This window comes from Otolemur garnettii, unplaced genomic scaffold (assembly GCF_000181295.1).
Source record: "Otolemur garnettii isolate 467f Iridium unplaced genomic scaffold, OtoGar3 scaffold00006, whole genome shotgun sequence".
In the NCBI taxonomy this organism is placed as follows: domain Eukaryota; kingdom Metazoa; phylum Chordata; class Mammalia; order Primates; family Galagidae; genus Otolemur; species Otolemur garnettii.
Window position 1 is genome coordinate 12,037,070 of NW_003852401.1, and position 6,815 is coordinate 12,043,884.

Below are 6,815 nucleotides of genomic sequence, written 5' to 3' on the forward strand. Positions count from 1 at the left end.
ATACTTGATAGATTTGACTTGTACCCTTGGAATATGCTCCATAGGTGTGCTCCCACCATTAACCCTCTATCAAACCACCCTCCTCCCTTTCTATCTCCCCCCTTTCTTCCTTCATCTTGGGCTATAATTCAGATTCATCTCTCATATGAAAGTGTGAGTGATTATGAATTGGTTTCATAGTAGTGCTGAGTATATTGGATATTTTTTTTCCATTCCGGAGATACTTTACTAAGAAGAATATTTTCCAGCTCCATCCATGTAAACATAAAAGAGGTAAAGTCTCCATCTTTTTAAATGCTGCATAGTATTCCATGGTATACATATACCACAATTTATTAATCCATTCATGGGTCAGTTATCACTTGGGCTTCTTCCAAGACTTGGCAATTATGAATTTAACTACAAATATCTTTGTTGCCGAGTGATTTTTGGTCTTTTGGATATACACCTAGTAGAGGAATTGCAGGATCAAACAGCAGGTCTACATTTAGATCCCATATAGATCTCCAAACTTCTTTCTAAAAGGAATGTACTAGCTTGCACTCCCACCAGCAGTGCAGAAGTGTTCACTTTTCTCCACATCCACGCCAACAACTGTAGTTTTGGAATTTTGTGATGTGGGCTACTCTTACTGGAGTTAGATGATATCTCAAAGTGGTTTTGGTTTGCATTTCTCTGACGATTAAAGATGATGAACATTTTTTCATGTGTCTGGAGACCATACACCTGTCTTCTTCAGAGAAGCTTCTGTTCATGTCTCTTGCCCCCAGTGAAATGTGATCACTTATTTTCTTCTTATTAATAAGTTTGAGTTCTCTGTGGATTCTGGTTATTAGACCTTTGTCAGAAATATAACCTGAAAAAATCCTCTCCCATTCTGAGGGCTGTCTACTTGCTTTACTTACTGTGTTCTTGGCAGTGCAGAAGCTTTTTAGTTTGATCAGATCCCAGTAATGTATTTTTGATGTTGCTTCAATTGCCCAGGGGGTCCTCCTCATAAAGTATTTTCCCAGGCCAATTTTTTTTAAGTGTTTCACCTGCACTCTCTCCAAGAATTTTTATACTTTCATGTCTTAAGTTTAAGTCCTTTAACCAGTGAGAGTCAATTTTTGTTAGAGGAGAAAGGTGTGGGTCCAGTTTCAGCCTTCTACAAGTTGCCAACCAATTCACCCAGCACCATTTGTTAACTAGGGAATCTTTCCCCAAATTTATATTTTTGATAGGCTTGTCAAAGATCAAATGGTGATAAGTGTCTGGCTTCATCTCTTGGTTTTCAATTCTGTTTCATATATCTACCTCTCTATTTTTGTGCCAATATCATGCTGTTTTGATCACTATAGATTTATGGTATATAGTCTGAAGTCTGGTAGCATGATTCCTCCTGATTTGTTTTTATTTCTGAGTAAAGTCTTGGCTATTCAAGGTTTTTACTGTTTCCATATAAAACGAAGTACTAATTTTTCAAGATCTTTAAAGTATGACAGAGGTGCTTTAATAGAGATTGCATTAAATCTGTAGATTGCTTTGGGTAGTATGGACATTTTAACAATGTTGATTCTTCCCAGCCATGAGCAAGGTATATTTTTCCATTTGTTAACATCTTTAGCTATTTCTTTTCTTAGAGTTTCATAGTTCTCTTTATAGAGATCTTTCATGTCCTTTGTTTGGTACACCCCCAGATATTTCATCTTCTTTGGCACTATTATAAAGGGAATAGAGTCCTTGATTGTTTTTTCAGTTTGACTATTGTTGGTATATATAAAAGCTACAGATTTGTGAGTATTGGTTTTGTATCCTGAGATGCTGCTGTATTCCTTCATCACTTCTAGGAGTTTGTAGTGGAGTCCCTGGGGTTTTCCAGATATACAATCATATCATCTACGAAGAGTGACAGTTTGATCTCCTCTGATCCTGTTTGGATACCCTTGATTGCCTTCTCTTGCCTGATTGCAATGGCTAAGACTTCCATTACAATGTTAAAAAGCAGTGGAGACAATGGGCAACCTTGCCTGCTTCCTGATCTGAGTGGAAACAATTTCAATTGAACTCCATTCAATATGATATTGGCTGTGGGTTTGCTGTAGATGGCCTCTATCAGTTTAAGAAGTGTCCCTTCTATATCTATTTTCTTAAGCATTCTGATCAAGAAAGGATACTGGATATTATCAAAAGCTTTTCTGCATCAATTGAGAGAATCACATGGTCTTTGTTTTTTATTTTGTTTATGTGACGTATTATATTTCTAGATTTACATATATTGAACCAGGCTTGGGACCCTGGGATGAAACCCACCTAGTCATGTTGTATAATTTGTTTGATGTGTTGCTGGAATCTATTTGCTAGGATCTTATTGAATATTTTTACATCAATATTCATTACAGACATTGGTCTATAAAGTTCTTTTCTTGTTGGGTCTTTTCCTGGTTTGGGGATCAGAGTGATATTTGCTTCATAGAATGAGTTGGGAAGTATTCCTTCTTGTTCTATGTTTTGGAAAAGGTTAAGTAATATAGGTACTAGTTCCTCTTTAAAGGTTTGGTAGAATTCTGATGTGAAGCCATCTGGTCCCAGGCTTTTCTTTTGGGGGAGATTTCTTATAGTTGATGCTATTTCAGAACTTAATATAGGCTTGTTCAACATTTCCATTTCTTTATGGCTAAGTTTAGGAAGATGGTGTTTCCAAGTATTGGTCTATTTCCTTCAGATTTTCATACTTCTAAGAATAGAGTTTTTTGTAATATTCATTACAGATTTTTTGAATTTCTGAAGAGTATTGTTATTTGGCCTTTATAATTTCTGATTGATGAAATTAGGAATTTTATGCTTTTATTTCTGGTTAGGTTGGCCAAAGGTTTATCTATTTTTTTTAATGCAAATGCTGTTAATGTCACATAATATGCTGTTTCCCTGGGGTGGGTATTAAGACCTTTAATAGGAAAATGACACTAACTTGAAAAGTTAATCTCTTTTCATTTTTATTTTGCATAGTATTATTCATATTAGATACATTCCAATAATGTAATACATGAATGTTCTTTATACAAGTGTAGACCATACAGGGGTGGGGAACCTTCAAGGGCATATGTGGCCCTCCAGATTCCCAAGTGCAGCCCCTTGACCAAATCCAAACTTCACTGAACAAATCCCTTTATCAAAAGAATTTGTTCTATAAAATTTGGATTTACCCAAAAGACCACACTTAAGGACATCTTGTGAAGAAGAGTGGTGTTGTGCAGGGAACTCTGATCAAGTAAGGCCTAACAGAGCCAACGGGGAATCCACCTTTGAGTGAGGACATTTGTAGTACCCTGGTTTATCTATTTTATTGACCTTTACAAAAAAGCAACTTTTTGATTTGTTGATCTGTTGTATAATCCTTTTGTTTTCAATTTCATCTAATTCTGCTCTAATTTTGGTTATTTCTTTTCTTCTGCTGAGTTTGGGGTTGGAATGTTCTTCCTTTTCCAGTTGCTTGAGATGTTCATTAAGTTGTTGACCTCCTCTCTTTCCATTCTTTTGAGGAAGGTTTGCAAAGCCATAAATTTCTCTCTTAGGACTGCCTTTGTGGTATCCCAGAAGTTCTGATAATTCATGTCTTCATTATTGTTTTGTTCCAAAATTTGGTAATTTCTTTCATAATCTCATCTATGACCCAGCTATCATTCAGCATAAGGTTATTTAGTTTCCATGATTTTGTATGAGTATGCAGATTCCTGTTGTTACTGAGTTCAACTTTTACTCCATTATGGTCCAAGAAAATACAAGGAATGATTTCTATTCTATTAAATTTGCTGAGGTTATACTTGTGACCTAAGATGTGATCTATTTTGGAGGATGTTCCATGGGCTGATGAGAAAAAATGTGTATTCGGTTTTGTTAGGATGAAATGTTTTGTAGATGTCTGTTGAATCCAATTGTTGAATAGTTAAGTTTAAATCTATAATTTCTTTGCTGAGTTTCTTACAGGAGGATCTATCCAACACTGCCAAAGGGGTATTAAAATCTCTGACTATTATGGTGCAGGAGGAAATCAAGTTCCTCATGTCTGTTAAAGTCTCTCTCATAAATTGAGGCACATTTTGGTTGGGTGCATAAATGTTAATAATTGAAATCTCATCATGTTGAGTATTACCCTTAATGAATAGGAAGTGACCGTCCTTATCTTTCCTTACTTTTGTTGGTTTAAAGCCTGTTGTATCTGCGAATAAAATTGTAACACCTGCTTTTTTCTGATTCCATTTGCCTGAATTATAGATGACCATCCCTTCACCCTGTGTCTGTATTTATCTTTTAAGGTAAGATGAGTTTCTTGTATGCAGCCAATATCTGGCCTGAGTTTTTGTATGCAGTCAGCCAACCTGTGCCTCTTTAGAGGACAATTTAAGCCATTCACATTAATTGAAAATATTGATAAACCTGGTAGAATTTTGAATTTTGGGTATGGAGTTTTTGAAAAGTCCAGTGGACATTTTTAATCCTTTTGCCACTGTGGAAGTTGGAGTTTGATCAAAAGTTTCTGAGTGAGTTTACTTTGTTGGTAGAGCATTGTGCTTGTCATTGTGGAGGATAGGCCTGAGAATATCCTGGAGAGCTGGTTTAGTTATGACAAATTTCTTCAACATGTAAATATCATTAAAGTATTTAATTTTTCCATTATAAATGAAACCCAGGGCTCGGTGCCTGTGGCTCAAGCAGCTAAGGCGCCAGCCACATACACCTAAGGTGGCGGGTTCATATCCCCAGCCCAGGCCCACCAAACAACAATGATGGCTGCAACCAAAAAATGGCCAGGTGTTGTGGCGGGCACCTGTAGTCTCAGCTACTTGGGAGGCTGAGGCAGGAGACTCGCTTGAGCCCAGGAGTTGGAGGTTGCTGTGAGCGTGATGCCATGGCACTCTACCCAGGGGGATAGCTTGAGGCTCCATCTCAAAAATAAATAAATAAATAAATAAATGAAACTCAGGTTAGCTGAATACAGGATCCAGCTTTTGAATTTAATTGTCAGACCTTGTTGGTATACACACATGTGTTCACATGTATGCATATATGTTATCCTGCACATTAAAATTAAAGTAGTATAATACATGTACTTGATGAAAAAATTAGCAATATAGTTCTTGGTTTTCTACCTTTTAAGTTCTCTTGAGTCTGAAAAAATTCAAAAATCAATTACTTTGGTTAAAGTTTGTAATAGTGAGAATCATATGTAGAAAAAGGAGTATGCATTTAAAACAATAAATATGACTTTTTAAGTATATTGTTGCAGTTTATAAAGATGTTAACTTGGCTAAGCACCTGTGGCTCAAGTGGCTAAGGTGCCAGCCAAATACACCTGAGCTGGAGGGTTCGAATCCAGCCTGGGCCAGCCAAACAACAATGATAGCTGCAACCAAAAAATAGCCAGGCATGTGGCAGGTGCCTGTAATCCCACCTACTTGGGAAGTGGAGGCAGGAGACTTGCTTGAGCCCAGGAGTTGGAGATTACTGTGAGCTGTGACACCACGGCACTCCGCCCAGGGCAACAGCTTGAGGCTCTGTCTCAAAAAAAAAAAAATGTTAATTCAATAATATAATACACATTATTCTATTTATTATATAAATAAAGTTAAATATATTTTAAAGGTATAGTTAAAAACCTTAATTTACACCGGGGTGGCTCACACCTGTAACCCTAGCACTCTGGGAGGCCAAGACAGGTGGACCCCATCTCTACTAAAAATAGGAAAAAGAAAAAATTAGCTAGGCATCATGGTGGGCACCTGTAGTCCTAGCTACTAAGGAGGGTAAGGCAAGAGGATCACCGGAACCTGGGAGTTTGAAGTTTCTATGAGCTAGTGATGCCATAGCACTCTAGCCTAAGCAACGGAGTGAGACTCAAAAAAAAAAAAAAGCCTTAATTTAATCATCTATTGGCATATTTATATATTTGTATATGTCTCAATGTATACATATAAAGCTATAAAATATACATTAAAGAGTATTATGTAAAATTTAAAAATACTTGTCTAAGAGGTGCTGAGTGAGACAAAAATAAATATATAAATAAATAATTTAAAAATGATAAAAGACAAATTTGAGGGCTTATATATACCTTACTATAAATTGTAATATGAATGAAAAACAAAACATAAAATCAGAATCTGCTCTTTTCCCTATGAAACAACCTACTTATTCTGGCTCAGAAAAACAGAAATTGTTTTCATTCCCAAAATATTTTGTTAACCCTTACTTTTGGCATATTGCTGAATCATTTTGATGAAAATAATTTTTTTAAGCTAAGTTATCAACAATCATTATTTTTGTTGTGTTTCCTATTTGTTACTCATAACTGTTCTTCCAAATAAAACGACTTATGCTTGTTTCTTATATCCTTTGACAAGGCTTCTTAATTTTGTCTGTCCTAAATTCAGTCCCCAAATACAGAGTAATCAGACTATGACGTCTTCTTACAAATAAAGGCTTTCTTTGAATTTACTGGAATAGCCATCAGTTCAGCCAACAACTCAGTTCCTCAACTTAGTAGAAATAATTAGCAGCCTCAGCAACATAGCAAGACCTCATTTCTACAGAAAGTTTTAAAATTAGCCAAGCATGGTGGCACATGTTTGTAGTTTTAGCCACTCAGGAGGCTGAGGCAGAAAGGTTGCTTGAGCAATTTAAATTCTTGAACTAGAATTTAAGGCTGCAGTGAACTATAGTTGTGCCACTGAACTCCAGCATGGGCAGCAAAGCAAAATCCCATCTCTTAAAAAAGAAAGGAAGGGGGTGGCACCTGTGGCTCAAAGGAGTAAGGGGCCCGCCCCATATGCCGTAGG